At 50.7% G+C, this 22,952-nt stretch overlaps 2 non-coding genes across 2 annotated transcripts; both read right to left on the bottom strand.

Annotated features, from left to right (window-relative positions):
• Positions 1-10,266: 10,266 nt before the first annotated feature.
• On the bottom strand, positions 10,267-10,337 carry TRNAG-CCC (transfer RNA glycine (anticodon CCC)). The gene has a single exon. It is a non-coding gene; the product is annotated as a tRNA-Gly (tRNA).
• A 607-nt stretch (positions 10,338-10,944) lies between these two features.
• On the bottom strand, positions 10,945-11,017 carry TRNAT-UGU (transfer RNA threonine (anticodon UGU)). The gene has a single exon. It is a non-coding gene; the product is annotated as a tRNA-Thr (tRNA).
• Between the last annotated feature and the right edge of the window lie 11,935 nt (positions 11,018-22,952).

The following is a 22,952-nucleotide window of genomic DNA, read 5'->3' on the forward strand; positions in this document are numbered from 1 at the left end:
TTGTTTTTTGCGTGACGAGCTGGTGTTTTTATTTATACCTTTTTGTGGTACATACTTAAACCCTTCACGATGTTCGCTGTACAGGTACTGCGCATGTCGTGTCTCTCCCTTTGATGTGGGCTCCGGAGCTGAGCACACATCTTTCCTGGCACATGTCAGCTGTTTTGAACAGCTGACATGTGCCCCTAACAGCCGCTTTTGGAATCGCGATCCACCCGCAGATGCTAACTTGTTAAATGCTGTTGTCAATCTCTGACAGCTGCATTTAATGTAATCGCACAGAAAGCGAGTCACTAATCCTACCCATCGGCGCCTGTGTCACATGACGGACATGGGTCGGCAGTGCATAGGCATGACAACCCGGGGTCTGCAGGAGACCCTTGTTGTTGTCACTGCCGACTTTCCGTGGGCGCCGCCCGGTGGCAAGTATTTCTGCTACATACAGGTGATCTGATCATCGCCTGTGTGTAGCAGAGGCGATCAGGTTATCGCAGCTTCTAGTCTACCATGGAGACTATTGAAGCAAGTGAAAAGTCAAGAAAAATATTTAAAAAATAAACAAAATAAAAAAGTTCAAATCACCCCTCATTCGCCCATTCAAAATAAAACTAATAGAAAAATACACATATTTGGTATCGCCGCATTCAGAATTGACTTATCTATCAAGATATAAAGAAGAATTAAAACGAACGGTAAATTTTTATATATTTAAAACTTTTTTCCCACTTTTCTTTTCATATTTACTTAGGAGACTTATGCCTGTGATCACCTGATCGCTTGTTCTATGTTTAGTAGCAGCACAGTGCAGCGCCCCAGAGTCCTGGTCGTTGCAGTAATGTCGCTCTGCCACTAAGGGGAGTGATGTTACGTCTGATTGCACTAAAGGAGTTCACCTGACCAGGTATCACAGCCACACACTACACTCCACACTCCGGCCACCAGGGGGGGTGGTTCTATCTATTAGGCCACTCCTCACACTCTGGTAAAACTGGGGGTTGGACAGGAAGTTAGAGAGAAAGTAGCTAGGGAGAGCTCGAGAGAGGACCTGTCAGGGGTGGGATCCTGACAGTGGCCTAGGACAGACAGAACGTTACGGAGCCGTGCTTGAGTCCATAGCGGCAGACTCCTAAGAAAGGACACGAAAGCGGAGTATATTGCGGAGAAGTGAGAAGTGAGATCACAGTACAAAGGAGATAGAATCAGAAGGAGTCGTGCCCTTAAGACCGTGGCAACATCCTTCTGAGGCGCGTAGCCGGTGGCCGGAGCACCGAGGAAGTAAGGGACTCTACGTATTGCTTCAAACAGCGGCAGGACAGTTAACTATAGGTTGGCTGTCTCACCTAAATCACCTAACGAAGACAAAGGAGGCAATTGTGGGAGAGGGGCGTCTCTAGGGTCCCAGAATAACTCCAGGCCTACCCCGTCATACAGGTGCGTCCTAGCCATATCATCTGGGGGACGGAGAGAGAAAGAACATCAGAAACAGACACAACAGTTGTGAGGACTATCCCGTGGTGCTCAGCAGGGAGGTACTACAACACACAGGCGCTAGAAGGTAGGCACTGATTTCCACCTGCAAAGGGAACTCTGGATGGGCCTTCGGACCGGCCGGTCTCAGCCAGCCCTGTTAGCAGTGCTCTGGATTGAGGATCCTGAAGCCTTCAGTAAAGCGGTAAAGAGACTGCAACCCTGTGTCCTCGTTATTCATCGCGACCTGCACCACGCACCATCATCACATCTCTCATTGGACACCCCTTACCAGGGTCACGGACCGGGTCTAACCACCGTGACAACCCCAGGACTGAGACAGAGAGGCCCGGTACCGAGTACCCCACGGCCCTGCGTCTGGGGGCGCTCCAACTTGGCGTCACGAACAGGATCTACTTAAGCCTGAAGAATCAGGTCATGTGTGCCTTGGAACTGTGTCTGAATTGTGCTTGAACAGTGACTTATTGCAAAGACTGTGTATTGCTGTTTGCCGCCCAAAATCCGTCATTGCTGCGCCGAGCGAAGAATGGAGAGAGGAGCCATAGTTTAGTGGGCGGAGCAGGCCAAAAAAGAGCACGGAATGAGAAACCGCGGGGAGGTGCCGACTCCGGAAGAGGAACCCCGACTCCCAACAGGTTAGCAGGGGGAAGGAACGGCCATGTCGGATCCCAGAGGGGCAGAGGTGGCGGTCGCAGCCGCGGACGTGGGGGCACCTCCAGGCCCCGTAGTAGACGCAGCCGCGGACCTTGTACCACCGCCAGATGCCGCGGGGCTTGCCGCTCCCACCGGCCAGCCGGACACTGCCGCAGCTACGACAGACATAATGCCCTTTTCCATGCCGTACCTACCCGGAGCCGCTTGGCTCCCACGATACTCTGGAGAGTCCCATACGTTAACTGACTTTAAAGAGGGGATTTGCAGCCTGCTCGAGTTTTATCCCCTGACAGGGCCTCAGAAAGTTCATATGATAACGAACCAACTCTTTGGCGCGGCCTTGAGAGAAGTGAAGTCCTGGCCCGCTGCAGAAAAGAAGACTGCACAACAGATCTTTGCAAAGCTTAAAACCACCTTTGACACCCGCACCGCTACAGAAATTAAATTGACATTTTATGGGTGCAAGCAGAGGCCGCAGGATAGCTTACGGGACTATGCCCTTAATCTGCAGGAGGCACTGAGGGCCATTAAGCAGAGTGATCCAAGCGGTATGCAAGATGAAGATAAACTCCTAAAAGAGCGGTTCATCGAGGGGCTCCTGTGCAGTCACCAAAGGGCCCAGCTACACTTCCTAGCCATGCAGAATCCCAACCTGACTTTTGCGCAATTTAAAGATAAAGCCATCCAAGCACTACCAGAGCGACAGCCCAGCCGTGCTGTACTTCCCAGGCGTCAAGCCATCACGTACCACCAGGAGGTGGCACCGGAAGCACTCGTCTCCACCGAGGCCGATGCCCAGATCCGCCGAGGACTCCGCCGACCAGAGGCAGGGACGACGATCGCTTTCATCGGGATGGACGACCTATCTGCTGCCGCTGCCACCAGGTGAGCCATCTTGCAAGGTACTCTCCTTTAAACGAGCAACCCCTGGGGCAAAGGGCCAACCCCCAGGAGTAGGACGGTCAGGCCCGCAGAATTGGAGAGCCAAGTACATCGGAGGGCGACCGGTCCTCCCCATTGTGATCGACGGTATCCCCATGAACGCTTTGCTGGACACGGGTTCCCAGGTGACGACTATGCCTTACATCCTTTATAGACGTTATTGGGAGGACACCGACATTACCCGTGTCCCTGATGATGACTTCTCCATAATAGCTAGTAATGGCCAGCAACTGCCACAAGTGGGATATAAAGAGATCACCATTAAGGTGGGGCGGGTAGAATTGGAGGCCCAGGGGATTGTTATTGTTGATATTGACCGACGTGAATGTAACCCCATGATGACCATCGGTACTAATGTCATAGAAAATTGTCTTGCAGAAGTTATTGTCTTGTTGCAGCAGGTCGCCGAAACAGCGGGTTACAGTGAACAACGTGCCTTGCAGAAAGAAATCAGAGCTCTAATGCAGAGACAGCAAGTGGAGTTGACTGGTGGTGAGATTGGCCGGGTCACAGTGAGTGATTCAAACCCCATTGCGATACCCCCCAGGAGTGAAATGTTGATATGGTGTCGGGCAGCCATAGGCCTTAGGGGTAAAGATTATCAGGCCCTGGTAGAACCTGTGTATTCAGATAATAGGCCTACCCTCCTGACAGCCAGAGGGGTGGTTGATGTCTGTAAGGGGAGGGTGCCAGTACGTGTTCTTAACTGTGGGGAGGAAGAAGTCCACCTAACCAAATATGTCACACTTGCCAAGTTGTTTACTGTTAATAATAGTGTGATACAGGCACCTGGACCCTTGGTTCCATCCAGCCCGGCGGAGGACAACGGCTCTGCAGGACTAATGAAAGATTGGTGTCGGGAATTGCATGCGGGCGCTGATTCTACCCCATCTCACCAGATACAGGGCGCTTACAGGGTGGTTCATGAATATGAGCGAGTATTCAGCAAACACCCCCTAGATTTCGGGCAGGTAAAAGGGATTCAGCATCACATCCCCACGGGAGATCACCCACCCATCAAAGAGAGATACCGTCCTGTACCCCCAGCTCATTATCAGTGTGGACATGTTACGAGAGATGAAGGAGGCTGGGGTAGTGAGAGACAGTTGTAGCCCCTGGGCAGCTCCATTAGTCCTCGTTAGGAAGAAAGATGGCACCATGAGGATGTGTGTGGATTATAGGCAACTAAATCGCATTACACATAAGGATGCATACCCCCTGCCCAGGATAGAGGAGTCCTTGGCTGCTCTAAAGTCTGCTAACTACTTCTCTACCTTGGATCTCCCCAGTGGGTACTGGCCCCGGGGACGTTTCAGAAGATGATGGAGTGCTGTCTGGGGCACAAGAACTTTGAAACCGTGCTGCTCTATCTGGATGATGTTATTGTTATTGTCTTCTCTAAGACCTATGAAGACCATTTGAAGCACCTGGCCGAAGTGTTTGAAGCTCTGTCCAACTTTGGCTTAAAGGTGAAACCGTCCAAATGCCACCTACTAAAACCCAAGGTGCAGTACCTGGGCCATGTGGTGAGTGCCGAAGGAGTGGCCCCAGACCCCGACAAGGTCACGGTGATCAAGGACTGGCCGAAGCCCGGTAACCTCCATGAAGTCCGGCAATTCCTTGGGTTGGTGGGCTACTACCGGAGGTTCATCAAGGACTTCACCAAGAATGCTGTGCCGTTGCAAGACCTGTTGGTGGGCCAACCCAAGAATCCCAAGGGTAAGAATACCCCATTTGATTGGAACGACGGACTGGAAGTATCGTTCACCTGCTTAAAATCGGTGCTGACGGGAGAAGAGGTACTGGCTTACCCTGAATATGACCGTTTGTGTTGTATACGGATGCCAGCAACGTGGGGCTGGGAGCTGTGTTGTCCCAGGTCCAGAAAGGCAAGGAAAGGGTAATCGCTTACGCCAGCAGGAAACTTCGCCCCACTGAAAGGAACCCTGACAACTATAGTTCCTTTAAGCTGGAGTTTCTCGCCGTCATTTGGGCCGTGACGGAGAGGTTCAAGCACTACCTGGCCTCAGCAAAATTCACCGTCATCACAGATAATAATCCACTAACACACTTGGACACAGCAAAACTCGGCGCCTTGGAGCAGCGGTGAATGTCCCGGTTATCCAATTACGATTTCACCATCAAGTACCGGGCGGGGCACAAGAATGCGAATGCAGATGCATTGTCCCGAATGCCTCACTTGCCTGAGACGGAGGAAGATGCAGAAGCATTTGAAGAGGTAGAGCTGCCCGCTTTCCATCGCCCCAAGGCCACCCAGTGTTCCCATCAGGTGGAGGCCAGGCGCAGGAATAAGCAAGGTGCCCCATTGCATCCCCTGCCCCACCACAGGTGGGCAGAGAACCAGGATGGCGACCCTGCGGTCCGTCGGGTGAAAGAGCTCCTGACGCAGGCGGGTTTGCATCCCGGCCCGGAAGATCCACCGGAGGCATTACAGTTGTGGAAGTAGAAGGGCAAACTGTTTATTCATGATGGCAAGCTGTGCCGGAGGAGCGTTGACCCACTGTTGTGAATTCCGTTCTCGGGCTCCCTCCTGTGGTGATGAGTGGTACTTTGTGAGTTCTGTTCTTGGGCTCCCTCTGGTGGCTTTGAGTGTTACGGCTGGTCTGTAGCTGGACTCCAGCTGCCTCGTTTCCTGCTAGGCTTGCTGCCTATTTAATTTCACCTGGACCTTTACTTGTTGCCTGCTGTCGTTGTATTCAGTACTGGTTCAGATCTCTCTGGGACTTCCCTTGTGACCTGTCTCCTCGTGGAGAAGCTAAGTTCATGCTAGTCTATTTTTGCTCATTGCTATTTGAAAATGTTTCTCAGTATATGATGAGTTCAGTCCAGCTTGCTTATATGCTATGTGATTGCTAGCTGGAAGCTCTGGGGTGCGGAGTTGCGCCCCTCACATCGTGAGTCGGTGTGGGGGTCTTTTTGTATTCTCTGCGTGGATAATTTTTGTAGTATTTAATACTGACCGCACAGATTCCTTGCTATCTTCTGACTATTTAGTTATTAGCGGGCCTCATTTGCTAAAACCTGTTTTCATTTCTATGTTTGTGTTTTCCTCTTAACTCACCGTCATTATTTGTGGGGGCTGCTCTCACTTTGGGGAAAATTTCTCTGAGGCAAGTGAGGCTTTGTTTCTCTCTAGGGGTAGCTAGTTTCTCAGGCTGTGCAGAGGCGTCTAGGCCTAGTTAGGAACGCTCCACGGCTGCCTATAGTGTGTATTGATAGGATCAGGATTGCGGTCAGTAAAGTTCCCACATTCCCAGAGCTTGTCCTATTTTTTGGTTTACCTATCAGGTCAGTTCATGTGTTCTTACCACCAGGACCATAACACCCACGCACCCACGAACTGGTATGGCAGATTGTGGTCCCAAGACGAGATGTACCAATGGTCCTGGGAGCGTACCACGATGAGGCAGGACACTTTGGATGGAGGAAGCTGGAGATGCTGCTCCGAGGGAGGTTCTACTGGGTTGGTATGAAGAAAGCCATCCAGAAGTGGTGCCGAGAGTGCGGCCCATGCAGCCTACGCCAGAAGGATCGTGACAGCCAGTGGGCTCCCTTGCAGCCCATCATCACCAAACGACCGCTTGAGCTGGTCGCGCTGGATCACGTGAAGCTAACACCTAGCCGGTCAGGCTATACCTATGCGCTCACCATCGTGGACCACTACTCCAGATTCCTGGTAGTCGTGCTGGTCAAAGATCTAATGGCTAGGATGGCCGCTAAAACCTTCCAGCAGTACTTCTGTCGACCTCATGGGTACCCGGAGAAGGTACTAACCGATCAGGGGCCAGCATTTGAAGCGGAAGTGTTCCAGGAGTTCTGCAATCTGTATGGATGTAAGAAGATCAGAACCACACCATACCATCCACAAACCAACGGGATGTGTGAGAAGATGAACCAGGTGGTGATCGACTTACTGAAGACCTTACCCGTGGAGGAACGGAACTTGTGGCCCACCAAGTTACCCGACTTGGTGGATATGTACAACCACATCCCCGTGAATTCCACCAACTGCACCCCAGCGTACCTGATGCGAGGGAGGTCTAGCAAGTTACCTGTTGATCTGGACATGGGAGTCCTGACCCCCGGGGATATCTCGCCAGATGCGGACTGGGATACCGAGAGGCAGCAAAGGTATCGCAAAGTACAAGAAAGTGTGAAAAGAAGTCTTGCCCAAGCCCGACAAAAACAAGAAAGGGATTACAACCAGCATGCTCCTGCAACTCCCTTGTCACCCAGGGAGCAGGTACTCAAGCGAAAGCGGAGATTACACAAGCTTGATGATCAATGGGAAGCGGAACCATATACCATCCTGCCATCTGATTTAGACAATACCAAGGTCTGTCTCATCAGCAAGGATGGAGGAGAAACCTCAACGGCAGTATCCAGTGACCACCTTAAGGTATGCCCTGAGAAGCTGAGAGATGAGGAAACAGACCCCAGGACGCCTCCGCCCATGGAAGAGGAGAGATGATACACACTGTTCTTGGGGATTTTCCCCAGTCTTGGACTCAAATAGACCAGGCCATTGTGGTACCTGTCCTAACGTTTCGTCAACTGACACCGCCAGAACTAAACATGGAGCCAGGTCATCCCGACCTGCAACCGCAGCGGACCCCACTGGAGGATGCCATGCCAACCGTTGAACCGGTCAGTCCTTCCTCTACTATCGGTGAATCTGCCATGCCCATCGGTCGTAGCAGCGGCCCTGAGAGCCCCAGCCTGCCAGTGCTACCCAGACTCACTAGAAGTGTAGCTAGGAGACAGTGCACTACACTAGTGGTAGCCAGCCTATCGGGCCCTTTTAGGGCAATAGCCACTCCTGCACTGCGGAGGTCTACACGTAGCACCAAGAATCAAACTCCACTTCGCTACAAAACTTGGAGATACCAACCATAGCTACTATTTGGTTCAAAATGTTTATGTAAGTTTCTTGTTACAGGTTTAAAAATGGACAATGGAGTGATGGACAGTGAATTGCTCCAAAACTTTCACGGGGACCCCTTTGTTTACCCGGGGTCCCTGCTGTTTAACGTTGCACCTACTGAACTGGGAGTCATGAACTGTGCATGACCAAACTTTTGCAACGTTCAAGCGTCCTCACCTCCCATAACGGGAAGCACTGTTATATATTCACTTGTTCATAGCATTTACTTGTTTATAGTGTTTCAAAATTTGGTGTGTTTTCTAATGACATGTAATATTGTTTTTCTTTTCCCAGTCCGGGAGTACTGGATTTAACCGGGGGGGGGGGGGGGGGGGGGGGGAGTGCAGCGCCTGGTCGTTGTCCTGGTCGTTGCAGTAATGTCGCTCTGCCACTAAGGGGAGTGATGTTACGTCTGACTGCACTAAAGGAGTTCACCTGACCAGGTATCACAGACACACACTCCACTCCACACTCCGGCCACCAGGGGGGGGGGGGTTCTATCTATTAGGCCACTCCTCACTCTCTGGTAAAACTGGGGGTTGGACAGGAAGTTAGAGAGAAAGTAGCTAGGGAGAGCTCGAGAGAGGACCTGTCAGGGGTGGGATCCTGACAGCGGCCTAGGACAGACAGAACGTTACGGAGCCGTGCTTGAGTCCATAGCGGCAGACTCCTAAGAAAGGACACGAAAGCGGAGTATATTGCGGAGAAGTGAGAAGCGAGATCACAGTACAAAGGAGATAGAATCAGAAGGAGTCGTGCCCTTAAGACCGTGGCAACATCCTTCTGAGGCGCGTAGCCGTGGCCGGAGCACCGAGGAGGTAAGGGACTCTACGTATTACTTCAAACAGCGGCAGGACAGTTAACTATAGGTTGGCTGTCTCACCTAAATCACCTAACGAAGACAAAGGAGGCAATTGTGGGAGAGGGGCGTCTCTAGGGTACCAGAATAACTCCAGGCCTACCCCGTCATACGGGTGCGTCCTAGCCATATCATCTGGGGGACGGAGAGAGAAAGAACATCAGAAACAGACACAACAGTTGTGAGGACTATCCCGTGGTGCTCAGCAGTGAGGTACTACAACACACAGGCGCTAGAAGGTAGGCACTGATTTCCACCTGCAAAGGGAACTCTGGATGTGCCTTCGGACCGGCCGGTCTCAGCCAGCCCTGTTAGCAGTGCTCTGGATTGAGGATCCTGAAGCCTTCAGTAAAGAGGTAAAGAGACTGCAACCCTGTGTCCTCGTTATTCATCGTGACCTGCACCACGCACCATCATCACATCTCTCATTGGACGCCCCTTAGCAGGGTCACGGACCGGGTCTAACCACCGTGACAACCCCAGGGCTGAGACAGAGAGGCCCGGTACCGAGTACCTTGCGGCCCTGCGTCTGGGGGCGCTCCAACAGCAGTCCTGCATGTCAAGAAGGTCACATGACCAACACTTGCATGCTGCTGTCAGTGATTGACAGCGGCATTTAACAGGTTAGGCTACTTTCACATTTCTGTCTTTCCTCTGCCATCGCAATACGTTGATTTTTGAAAATGCAGGATCCTGCATTTTCCCATAGACTTGTAGTAGCGACGTATCGCGATGGATGGATGGATGTGATGGGCCGTCTTTTGCAAAAATGTTCAAGGGAACGTTTTTCTGTACGTTGTATCCAGTGTTTCAGACTGCGCATGCCCAGCAGGAAATCTCGCACTCAGTCTCTTTCCTCACCCAGAATGCAGACGGAAATGTGAACGTGGTACGTCGCGCTGACGCTTTGTGACAAGCGACTACCGACGGAAATGTGAAAGTAGGCTTAGAGGCCAGCTATCTAATACTGCCCATATCTGCCCGCTCCAGTGTCCCTACACTCTCCATAACGTGTATATCTGCATATATAAAGTGTATGTATAATATATATATATATATATATATATATATATATATATATATATATATATATATATGTATATATATATATATTTTCATCCTGCGCTGTCTCTTTTGGCTATGGGCAGCATGAACACAGTGTAATGTAGGCCCATATCTCAGGTCTGTAGCGATCACCCCTGCCCCACAAGTGACAGAACAGTGCCTGCTCATGTGCATAACTATAATAGATAAACTGCAGTGAGGAGAGCAATCCTCTCTACATGATTTCACAGAAAAAGTCCTGTTGTGGTTTTCTGTTCACCAAAGAATATTCAGTGTAGGAATAAAAAAAGTATAGAAAAATAAAAGATTGACCTGCGCTAGCCGGGACTCGAACCCGGGTCGCAAGAATGGGAATCTTGCATGATACCCCTACACTACTAGCGCTGCTGGTGGAGACTCCTTCTCCTGGAATCCTATCTGTGATCGTACACACGTCAGGATACACTACAACACAGTATGTGGTGAGGAGCTGAGTGACTGAGGATTCAGTATCATATCACACACGTCGCCATATAAATATGACTTTACAAAACGCTAAGGCTACGTTCACACGATCAGGATTTCCATCCTTTTTTTTTCCTGCCCGTTTTTGGAAAACGGCAGCTAAATTCCGCAGTGAATTTGAGCTGCGTTTTCTGATCCTTTTTCTTCAGCGTTTTCCACTGCGGGTTTCCAATAGCAGTTTCCTATTGGAGCTGCTGGAAAACCGGTGCGGAATCCGCTGAAAGAATTGACATGCTACTTCTTTTTTCCGCTGGAAAATCCGCGCGGATTTTCCAGCGGAAAAACGGATCGTTAGCACAGCGGTTTTGGTTTTCCATTGGGTTACATTGTACTGTAACCAACATGGAAAACTGATCCGGATCCGCAGCTGAAAATCCGCTACGGATCCGGATCAAAATCCGGATCGTGTGAACGTAGCCTAATAGTTGGAACCTGGTATGAAAGAAAAAGTTATTAAGCAGAAATTAGAAAAAAAAATACACGATGAAGGCCCCAGCGAGATTTGAACTCGCGACCCCTGGTTTACAAGACCAGTGCTCTAACCCCTGAGCTATGGAGCCCTGTACAGTCCCCACGCCGATTTTTGCGTTTCTATGATGTATCAGTGGAGCAGAGGCACAAAGTTGCTGTCATACTGACGTGATATTCCCAACAAACAAGCCAATTGTCTTTGCGAATCTTGCAAGGTTCAACTAAAAAACTGCTCACTCGAGGCGGTCCTGTCATACTGTGACTTGAACAATAGATTCCTGGACGCATGCCTCAAGCAAAATGGCGTCAAAGCTGTGTGCAACCTCGGAACCGGGGGGCGTAACGAGCGCTTTGTACAGCAGCAGCTGGCTCCTCTCTGTCTGTCAGTCAGTCAGTCAGTCAGTCAGAGAGGAGAAGCGCCGTCCACATACTATCAATACAAACGGCAGCCCTGGGCTCCGCCACTCCCGGAGTCCGGACTGAGGCTCAGTTCAATTTTTCCGGTGTGTGAGGGACACTGGCATATACACAGGGAGGTGTGAGGGGCACTGGCACAGTCAGGGAGGTGTGTGAGGGGCACTGGCATATCCACAGGGAGGTGTGAGGGGCACTGGCACAGTCAGGGAGGTGTGAGGGGCACAGACAGGGAGCTGTGTGAGGGACACTGGCATATACACAGGGAGGTGTGAGGGGCACTGGCACAGTCAGGGAGGTGTGAGGGGCACAGACAGGGAGCTGTGTGAGGGACACTGGCATATACACAGGGAGGTGTGAGGGGCACTGGCACAGTCAGGGAGGTGTGTGAGGGGCACTGGCATATCCACAGGGAGGTGTGAAGGGTAGGGTTGAGCGACTTTGACCTTTTTAGGGTCGAGTCATGTTTCGCGAAACCCGACTTTTTGAAAAGTCGAGTCGGGCAAAATCGGCCGATTACTGCAAAAAGTCGAGGATCGGCCGGAACACGAAACCCTATGCACGTCAATGGCCTCCTCCTCCTCCTCCGCACAAGCGATAAAATGATGATAGCCGTGCACGCCCCTAACCCCTATGTCATCACTCTGCCCACACTCCTTCATTGGCTGAAAAAATGGCGCTAAACGCATCATACGAAACGCGACTTTGGCGCCAAGATCGCGTACCGCATGGCCGACCCCACACAGGGATCGGGTCGGGTTTCATGAGACGCCGACTTTGCCAAAAGTCGGCGACTTATGAAACTGAACGATCCGTTTCGCTCAACCCTAGTGAAGGGCACTGCATATCCACAGGAAGGCACTGGCACATACAGGGAGGTGTGAGGGGCACTGGCATATCCACAGGGAGGTGTGAGAGGCACTGGCATAGCCACAGGGAGGTGTGAAGGGCACTGCATATCCACAGGAAGGCACTGGCACATACAGGGAGGTGTGAGGGGCACTGGCATATCCACAGGGAGGTGTGAGAGGCACTGGCATAGCCACAGGGAGGTGTGAAGGGCACTGCATATCCACAGGAAGGCACTGGCACATACAGGGAGGTGTGAGGGGCACTGGCATATCCACAGGGAGTTGTGAGGGGCACTGGCACAGACAGGGAGGTGTGAGGGGCACTGGCATATCCACAGGGAGGTGTGAGGCGTATGCTGTGTGTGAGGGACACTGGCATATATATAAGGAGGTGTATGCTGCCTGTGAGGGGCACTGGCACATATACAAGGAGGTGTATGCTGCCTGTGAGGGGCACTGGCCAGGGCCGGCCCGAGAGATTACGGCGCCCTAGGCGAAACTATTTTGTTGCGCCCCTACTACTTTTAACATACCTCCCAACTTTTGAAGATGGGAAAGAGAGACAAAGTTTGTGTAGCGCGAAGCGCGCCGCGGCAAATTTTAGGCCACGCCTCTGACCACACCCATTCATAACTAGCCACACCCATATCCACGTCCCAACCACACCCATTTAGCACTGCTGATCACACTGTTTCATAAAGAATAATTATAAACAAAAAAATATGGCCACACAGTGCTCCATGCTGTATAATGGCCACACATGATGCTCCATACTGTATAATGGCCACACATGATGCTCCATACTGTATAATGGCCACACATGATGCTCCATACTGTATAATGACCGCCTAGTTAGCCTATACGTTCGGGCCGGCCCTGGCACTGGCACATATACAAGGAGGTGTATGCTGCCTGTGAGGGGCACTGGCACATATACAAGGAGGTGTATGCTGCCTGTGAGGGGCACTGGCACATATACAAGGAGGTGTATGCTGCCTGTGAGGGGCACTGGCACATATACAAGGATGTATGTGAGGGGCACTGGCACATGTACAGGGAGGTGTGAGGCATATGCTGGGTGTGAGGGGCACTGGCTAGGCTTAGCTAGGGTTTTGGTTCGGGGGGGCGAAGCTTCTGAGTGGGCCCCTAACCAGGTAACCTTCATTAGAACTGGGTGACACACACTAAGGCTGCCGTCACACTAGCAGTATTTGGTCAGTATTTTACATCAGTATTTGTAAGCCAAAACCAGGAGTGGAACAATTAGAGGAAAAGTATAATAGAAACATATGCACCACTTCTGCATTTATCACCCACTCCTGGTTTTGGCTTGCAACTACTGATGTAAAATACTGACCAAATACTGCTAGTGTGATGGCAGCCTAATAGTGGAGGAGAACATCAGCAGATGACAGCGATGTTACTGAAAGTAATCTATATATATAACAGGCATCGTGATTACTCGCTAATCCCGCCCCCTGCACAGTAGCTCCGCCCTCACCACATCACCACACATAATCCCGCCCCCACCCCATTTCCACACATAATCCCGCCCCCACCACATCACCACACACAATCCCGACCCCACCACATCACCACACACAATCCCGCCCCCCCACCACATTACCACACATAATCCCGCCCCCCCACCACATTACCACACATAATCCCGCCCCACCACATCACCACACATAATCCCACCCCCCACCACATCACCACACCCAAGCCCGCCCCCCACCACATCACCACACACATCCCCGCCCCCCCACCCCATTACCACACATAATCCTGCCCCCACCCCATTACCACACATAATCCCGCTCCCTAACACATCACCACACATAATTCCGCAACCCACCCCATTACCACACATAATCCCCCACCACCACATCACCACACATAATCCCGCCCCCACCACATCATTACCACACATAATCCCGCCCCCACCACATCACCACACATAATCCCGCCCCCCACCCCATTACCACACATAATCCCGCCCCCACCCCATTACCACACATAATCCTGCCCCCCACCACATTACCACACATAATCCCGCCCCCCACCACATTACCACACATAATCCCGCCCCCCACCACATTACCACACATAATCCCGCCCCCCACCCCATTACCACACACAATCCCGCCCCCCACCACCACAAACAATCCCGCCCCCTACCACCACACATCCCACCCCCCACCACATCACCACACATAATCCCACCCCCCACCACATCACCACACACAATCCCGCCCCCCACCACATCACCACACACATCCCCGCCCCCCCACCCCATTACCACACATAATCCTGCCCCCACCCCATTACCACACATAATCCCACTCCCTAACACATCACCACACATAATTCCGCCCCCCACCCCATTACCACACATAATCCCCCACCACCACATCACCACACATAATCCCGCCCCCACCACATCATTACCACACATAATCCCGCCCCCACCACATCACCACACATAATCCCGCCCCCCACCCCATTACCACACATAATCCCGCCCCCACCCCATTACCACACATAATCCTGCCCCCCACCACATTACCACACATAATCCCGCCCCCCACCACATTACCACACATAATCCCGCCCCCACCACATTACCACACATAATCCCGCCCCCCACCCCATTACCACACACAATCCCACCCCCACCACATCACCACACACAATCCCGCCCCCCACCACCACAAACAATCCCGCCCCCTACCACCACATTATCCCAACCCCCACCACATCACCACACATAATCCCGCCCCTACCACATCACCACACATAATCCCGCCCCTCACTACATCACCACAAATAATCCCGCCCCCACCACATTAACACACATAATCCCGCCCCCCACCACATTACCACACATAATCCCACCCCCACCACATCACCACACATAATCCCACCCCCAACACATCACCACACATAATCCCGCCCCCCACCCCATCACCACACATAATCCCGCCCCCACCACATCATTACCACACATAATCCCGCCCCCACCACATCACCACACATAATCCCGCCCCCCACCCCATTACCACACATAATCCCGCCCCCACCCCATTACCACACATAATCCTGCCCCCCACCACATTACCACACATAATCCCGCCCCCCACCACATTACCACACATAATCCCGCCCCCCACCACATTACCACACATAATCCCGCCCCCCACCCCATTACCACACACAATCCCGCCCCCCACCACCACAAACAATCCCGCCCCCTACCACCACACATCCCACCCCCCACCACATCACCACACATAATCCCACCCCCCACCACATCACCACACACAATCCCGCCCCCCACCACATCACCACACACATCCCCGCCCCCCCACCCCATTACCACACATAATCCTGCCCCCACCCCATTACCACACATAATCCCACTCCCTAACACATCACCACACATAATTCCGCCCCCCACCCCATTACCACACATAATCCCCCACCACCACATCACCACACATAATCCCGCCCCCACCACATCATTACCACACATAATCCCGCCCCCACCACATCACCACACATAATCCCGCCCCCCACCCCATTACCACACATAATCCCGCCCCCACCCCATTACCACACATAATCCTGCCCCCCACCACATTACCACACATAATCCCGCCCCCCACCACATTACCACACATAATCCCGCCCCCACCACATTACCACACATAATCCCGCCCCCCACCCCATTACCACACACAATCCCACCCCCACCACATCACCACACACAATCCCGCCCCCCACCACCACAAACAATCCCGCCCCCTACCACCACATTATCCCAACCCCCACCACATCACCACACATAATCCCGCCCCTACCACATCACCACACATAATCCCGCCCCTCACTACATCACCACAAATAATCCCGCCCCCACCACATTAACACACATAATCCCGCCCCCCACCACATTACCACACATAATCCCACCCCCACCACATCACCACACATAATCCCACCCCCAACACATCACCACACATAATCCCGCCCCCCACCCCATCACCACACATAATCCCGCCCCCCACCCCATCACCACACATAATCCCGCCCGCCACACATAATCCTGCCCCCCCACATCACCACACATAATCCCGCCCCCCTACACATCACCACACATAATCCCGCCCCCACCACATTTACCACACATAATCCCGCCCCCACCACATCACCACACTTAATCCCACCCCCAACACATCACCACACACAATCCCACCCCCCACCCCATCACCACACATAATCCCCCCACCCCATCACCACACATTATCCCGCCCACCACATCACCACACATAATCCCGCCCCCTTACCTCATCACCACACGTAATCCCCCATCACCACACATAATCCCGCCCCCCGACCACATCACCACACATAATCCTGCCCCCTTACCTCATCACCACACATAATCCCGCCCCACCACCACATCACCACACATAATCCTGCCCCCCGACCACACCACACATAATCCCGACCCCCCACCACATTACCACACATAATCCGGCCCTCCACCACATTACCACAGATAATCCCGCCCCCAGTACATCACCACCCATAATCCCGCCCCCCACCACATCACCACACATAATCCTGCCCCCACCACATCACCACACATAATCCCGCCCCCCACCATGTCACCACACATAATTCCGCCTCCCACCACATTACCACAGATAATCCCGCCCCCCCACCACATTTGATAGCAATGAGCCTGTCGAGCGTTAGCTGGCTGGAAACAGCTAGTCTCTACACTGTGTTCCAAATTATTATGCAAATAATATTTCCTCATATTTTCTCTAAATGACCTATCTGAATTGCAGTCATTGTTATTTTCCAGTCATCTACTATTCTAGTATAATTGCAATGTTTTGGAACAAACTGCCTATGAAACCAGTATCTTTTTAAAAAAAATAAACACTCAAAATGCATGTTCCAAATTATTATGCACAGCAGTGTTTTCAACCATTTTTATTTTATTTTGAACAAATAAATGGTCAATTGTGAAGTTATAAGCATTATCAGCTTATTAAAAATGAAATCAAACAGTTTTCAAGTGAAAACTTTATTCTAGGTGATGTTACATTTGCACATAGGACCCCTTGTTCGAAAGAAGCTTCTGAACACTCTCGTCCATTGAATTTGTCAGTTTTTGGATGGTTTCTGCTTCAATTGTTTTGCATGTGGGCAGAATACCCTCCCAGAGCTGTTGCTTAGATGTGAACTGCCTCCCGCCATCATAGACACTCCTTTTGATGATGCCCCAGAGGTTCTCAATGGGGTTGAGGTCAGGGGAAGATGGTGGCCACACCATAAGTTTGTCCTCTTTTATGCCCATAGCAGCCAGAGATGCAGATGTGTTTTTTGCAGCATGAGACGGTGCATTATCATGCATGAAAATGATCTTGCTGCGGAAAGCACGGTTCTTCCTCTTGAACCATGGCAGGAAGTGTTTTTAGAGACTCCACATAGATTATGGAGTTCATCTTTACCCCTTCAGGGATCATAAAGGGGCCGACAATCTCTCTCCCCATGATTCCAGCCCAAAACATTACTCCACCTCCTCCTTGTTGGCGCCTTAGCCGTGTTTTCATGAGGTGTCCATCAACCAGCCATCCTCCACTCCATCCATCTGGACCATCGAGCGTTGCACGGCACTCATCGGTGAACAAAACAGTTTGGAAGTCAGTCTTCATGTATCGTTTGGCCAACTGGAGCTGTTTCTGCTTGTGTGCAGTGGATAGAGGTGGTCCACAGGATGGCTTACGCACCTCTGAAGGACCCTGCATCTTGTTGTTCTGGGGACGTTGGAGGCACCAGCAGCTTCAAAAACTTGTCTGCTGCTATGACAAGGCATTTTTGCAGCTGCTCTTTTAACCTTACGCAATTGCCTGTTGGAAAGGGTCCTCAATTTTTCCTTATCAGCACGCACACGTGTGTGCTGGGAATCAGCTACATACTTCTTGATTGTGCGATGATCACGATGAAGTGTCTTGGCAATGTTGATTGTAGTCATGCCTTGACCTAAATACTCCACAATTTGTTGCTTCTCAGCAGCCGACACATCTTTTTTCTTTCCCATTTTGGCCAAAAATGTAGGCTGCTTAATAATGTGGAACAGCCTTCTTAAGTAGTCTTGCCTTTATTTGGACACACCTGCCAAACTAATTTGCACAGGTATCTGCAATTGCTTTCAGTGATATAAAGAGCCCTGACACACATCACCATCAATGAGTTTAAATGACAAACAAAAAAATTCTAACCTTATCACTCCTAAACTCTTTGTGCATAATAATTTGGAACACAGTGTATATGAAGACCAACATAGATATTACCACCATATGGTCAGTGGTAGATACCAGCCCTACAGAACATAGATCACAGCACAGTTACAGATAATGACTTACTGCTGACGTTCTTTCTGATGGAGTTGTCACTTTTCACGTATTTTCCATCTGGACCAGACCGACACGACAACTTCTTCCAGCCACGTCTCGGCTGCAGAGAAAACAACAAAGACACGTTTCATATTTTCAGCCATCACCATCTATTCCCAATCTGCACAAACTCCTCATCCTGCTGATAACCCAATGCTGAGCCACTGCTGCTGTATGTGTCCCTATTACTGCCCCTGATACCCCAATACTGAGCCGCTGCTGCCATATGTGTCCCTATTACTGCACCTGCTGTGTGGTTCCCTGTGTCCTCTAAATTCTAAAGCAACCCTCTATAATATTGTAATGCTGGATGCAAGTGCCCTAGAAAACAGTGCCCATATTTTGCCCCCTAGAAAGTAATATTGCCCTGTGTGCCCCTTTGACAGGCAAAGTAACCTGAGTTCCCCTATAACAATAAGTGCCCACTTAACATTGAATAATGTTCCGAGTCTCCCCCCCCTGAGGCTCCAAGACTGTAATCTCCACACTGTATGATGGCCCCCTAGATAGCCTCCATATAGTATAATGCACCAGATAGTCCTCAATATAGTATAATGCACTTTTCTTAGGACTCCATATAGCATAATGCACTCCCCATAGGCCTATGCTATATTGTATAATGCACCCCCATAGGCAGACTCTATAGCATAAGACAGCTCCCATAGGCAGACTCTGCAGTATAAGGCAGCACCCCATAGGCAGACTCTGTAGTATAAAACAACACCCCATAGGCAGATTCTGTAGTACAAGACAGCACCCCCATAGGCAGACTCTGCAGTATAAAACAACACCCCATAGGCAGACTCTGTAGTACAAGACAGCACCCCATAGGCAGACTCTGTAGTATAAGACAGCACTCCATAGGCAGACTCTGTAGTTTAAGACAGCACCCCATAGGTAGACTCTGTAGTATAAGACAGCACCACATAGGCAAACTCTGTAGTATAAGGCAGCACCCCATAGGCAAACCCTGTAGTATAAGACAGCACCCCATATGTTAGGAGTAGAGTTTCCGCCGCTGCACAGGGGGAATCTTGAGATATGTCTGTTGCGGTCTCCCATTCTGCTTCAGCCGCAGTGGAGCCTGCTCAGCGGAGATGTCGGTCCCAGCGTCTTGCTCAGCCTGATACTGTGCAAAGGGTTACTGCTGCCTTTACAGGTTCTGTGTAAGGATTCCGGACTTCCCTTGTTCCTGTTTGCCCTGATCCAAGATGGAGTCTTGGATCTCACCCTGTCGTGGAACTTCCTGTCTGTCCTGATTATTTAAGTCCGAGTCATGTGGTGTTCTGTGCTTCAGTATTTTGTGCTGCTGGCTCCTGAGCTTCTGCCTGTGGTCTGGGAAACTCCCTGCTTCAGCTGCTCACTACTCGGGGGACTGCCTCGCCCCTTTGAGCTGCATCTCACCTCTGGAACTGCTGCGACTGGCAGCACACCTGTGGAAGGATTTCCCTTGTTTGCTAAGCTTTTCCCAGTGTTGTGCCTCTTTGCACAACCACACCAGGTGAGCAAGATTCCAGTGTTGCTTTTCTCACCAAGAGTGTTTTGTACTTATCTACTACGCTTAGATAGCGTTCTCCCTCTTTTTCCTTTTATCCTCTTTCACCAGGACTTCATGCTCAATGCACCACCTGCATATTATTGAACTTCCACAAACAAGTGCTGTGCGCACGTGGGATCAAGTTTTGCTGGATTTCCTCATCAAGTACTGTGTGCATTTCTACTTCACTTCTGCTGGATTCCTTAGTTTAAGTACTGTGTGCATTTCCACTAATAACCTACTGGACTTCCTTGTCAAGTGGCTTGTTTGCCCCCTCGTCATATCTTTGCTGGACTGGTTCATATTAGCGGTCGCGTCCCGCAATCCGCTGTGCTGTGATTTACTATATTGTGCTGAGCATCTCGTCACAATTGCAGGAATATCTGTTAGTTCTGTTTGCTTTTCTGTTTACCATATTGTGCTGAGCACCTCGTTACAATTGCAGAAATATCTATGTTGGTTCTGTTTGCATTTCTGTTTTGTTAAAATGCATCTTTTACAGCAGCTTTGCTCTCAGACTGGTTTTATCCCAAGCTATCAGATTCCTTAGTACCTATATATTGTTACATTCTGCTTTTGTAGCCACCACTGGTCAGCGGTGTGCAGGCTTTTATGGGACTAAGTCCTGCTATGCACACACTGAGCATGCCCACGGGAGGACCTCTCATTGGAGGTCAGGGGTCACACGCTCTGACCCTGTAGCAGCTCCTATTGGACCACTTGGAAGGTCCTTGTCTGCTACAGCTATAAAAAGTTCGCATGGCCGCACGGCCATGCGCTAGTATCAAACCAAAGTATATGAACTCAGCGCCAGTGTGGTCATGTTTATATGTGTGTATTCAAGGCCTTGGCAGAAATAAGCCGCTAGAATACCGGCACCTCCGGTGAGGAGTTTGTATGTGTGTATTCAGGGCCTTGGCTGAAATAAGCCGCTAGAATACTGGCACCTCCGTTGAGTTGTTTGCCTGTTTCTCTGCATGACCACAGTTTTGCTCTGTTTGGTAGCTGTGTACCTCTGTGAGGTTAACAGGGCACAGCATCTTGTTTCTAATGAATATGTGGAGTTAACAGAGTTCGCTTATACCGCCATATAGCACCGCCATTTGCCAGCAGCAGTGTAATAATTATAGGGGATAACTCAGGAGTCTCTTTGCGTGGAACAAGACAACTACAGGACACAGTTTTATAAGTGGTAAAGTCTATATTATCACACGGTGATTCAAACAGGTGCAGAGAGAAACTCAAGTCCACAACACTTGGTGTAAATATTAAATGCAGCTTAGCAGTTTATAGGAAACTTCAGAGGAAAAATGCAATCAAGCAGAAAGTCTATGAAGCACAGTTATTCTTGAGGATACTTGACACGAATAAATCCTTGTCTTAGTCCAAACACAGATAGATGAGCTTATAAGGCAGTTCAAATAATATCTTAGCTCAACCAGGGAGGCCTGGTTAATAGTCTCAGGTTTTTGCAGAGCAGCAAACGCTTACATGTCCAGCAAATGCAGATGGAAGTAAACAAGAGCAGCAGATGAAGGAGGATTACTGGAACTGGTGTATGCAGCAGGAACTCAGAGCAGAGTAGCAGGATCACCACACAGGTTCACAGGAGCAGGTATATAGCCAGGGAGTCACCAGAGGTCAGGAGCTGGATGCAAGGCAGAATACTCTAGCACAGACTGAAGGCTGGGGTGGAGTTTTATAGCAGGAAGACACAGTGCACATGAGACCAAAGATGCCATCTTGGAAAAGGGCAGTAATGCACAAAAGGTAAAAAATGTTCAGAGTCCTGACATTACCGAGGGCGCCGGGCAGTGATGTCATCATGCCCCATCAGTGACGGCTTTGGTGACGTCAGACGCTGACAGGGGGATGATGGGAGGAGTGTAGCGCTCCTTCCCTCATCAATGCGGTAAGCTGCATCGGCTAGATGCCGATACAGCTGACCCTGTGATGACAGGCGGGGGGCCCACTGATGGCACCGCCCCCCGCATGCTCAGGGGCCCCATAGCGGCCGGGCGTCAGTGCAGGAAGATCGATTTTTATTTTATTTTTATTTTTTTTTCTTCCCCTGCTCTGCCGTGGAATGTAACTATCGGCGCTCTGTGCTCGCCAACACAGTTACAGTAGCGTAGCTCCGGGTGGCCCCCCTCTGAGCACAGGGGCGATGGCCCCCTCTGCCCCCTCCAGTAGTTATGCTACTGCCACTGGCACATATACAAGGAGGTGTATGCTGTCTGTGAGGGGCACTGGTTTATACACGGAGGTGTGTGTGAGGGGCACTGACATATATACAGGGATGTGTGTGAGGCATATGCTGTATGTGAGGGGCACTGACACATATACAGGGAGGTGTATGCTGTGTGTGAAGGGCATTGTATATATACAGGAAGGTGTGTGAGGCATATGCTTCATGTGAGGGGCACTGGCATATGCACAGTGAGAGGTGTGCTGTGTGTGAGGGGCTATTAATAGCCTAGGATGGGGCCATGGATATTGGCCCCCTCTGAGACTAAAAACATCACCTCTCAGTCGCTCCAGAAAAGGTGCATCCATAAGACATGCCATTTCTGGCACTTAACCTTGCTCTTCCCACTTGCCCTGGTGCCGTGGCAAGTAGGGTGATGGTATAGGGGTCGATGTCATCTTTGTATTGTCAGGTGACATCAAGCCCAGAGGTTAGCAATGTAGAGGCATCTAAAGGATGCCCCCATTACTAACCCCATAGTGATATTGTATAAAAAAAAAC

The sequence above is a fragment of the Ranitomeya variabilis genome, chromosome 4 (assembly GCF_051348905.1).
Source record: "Ranitomeya variabilis isolate aRanVar5 chromosome 4, aRanVar5.hap1, whole genome shotgun sequence".
NCBI lineage: Eukaryota > Metazoa > Chordata > Amphibia > Anura > Dendrobatidae > Ranitomeya > Ranitomeya variabilis.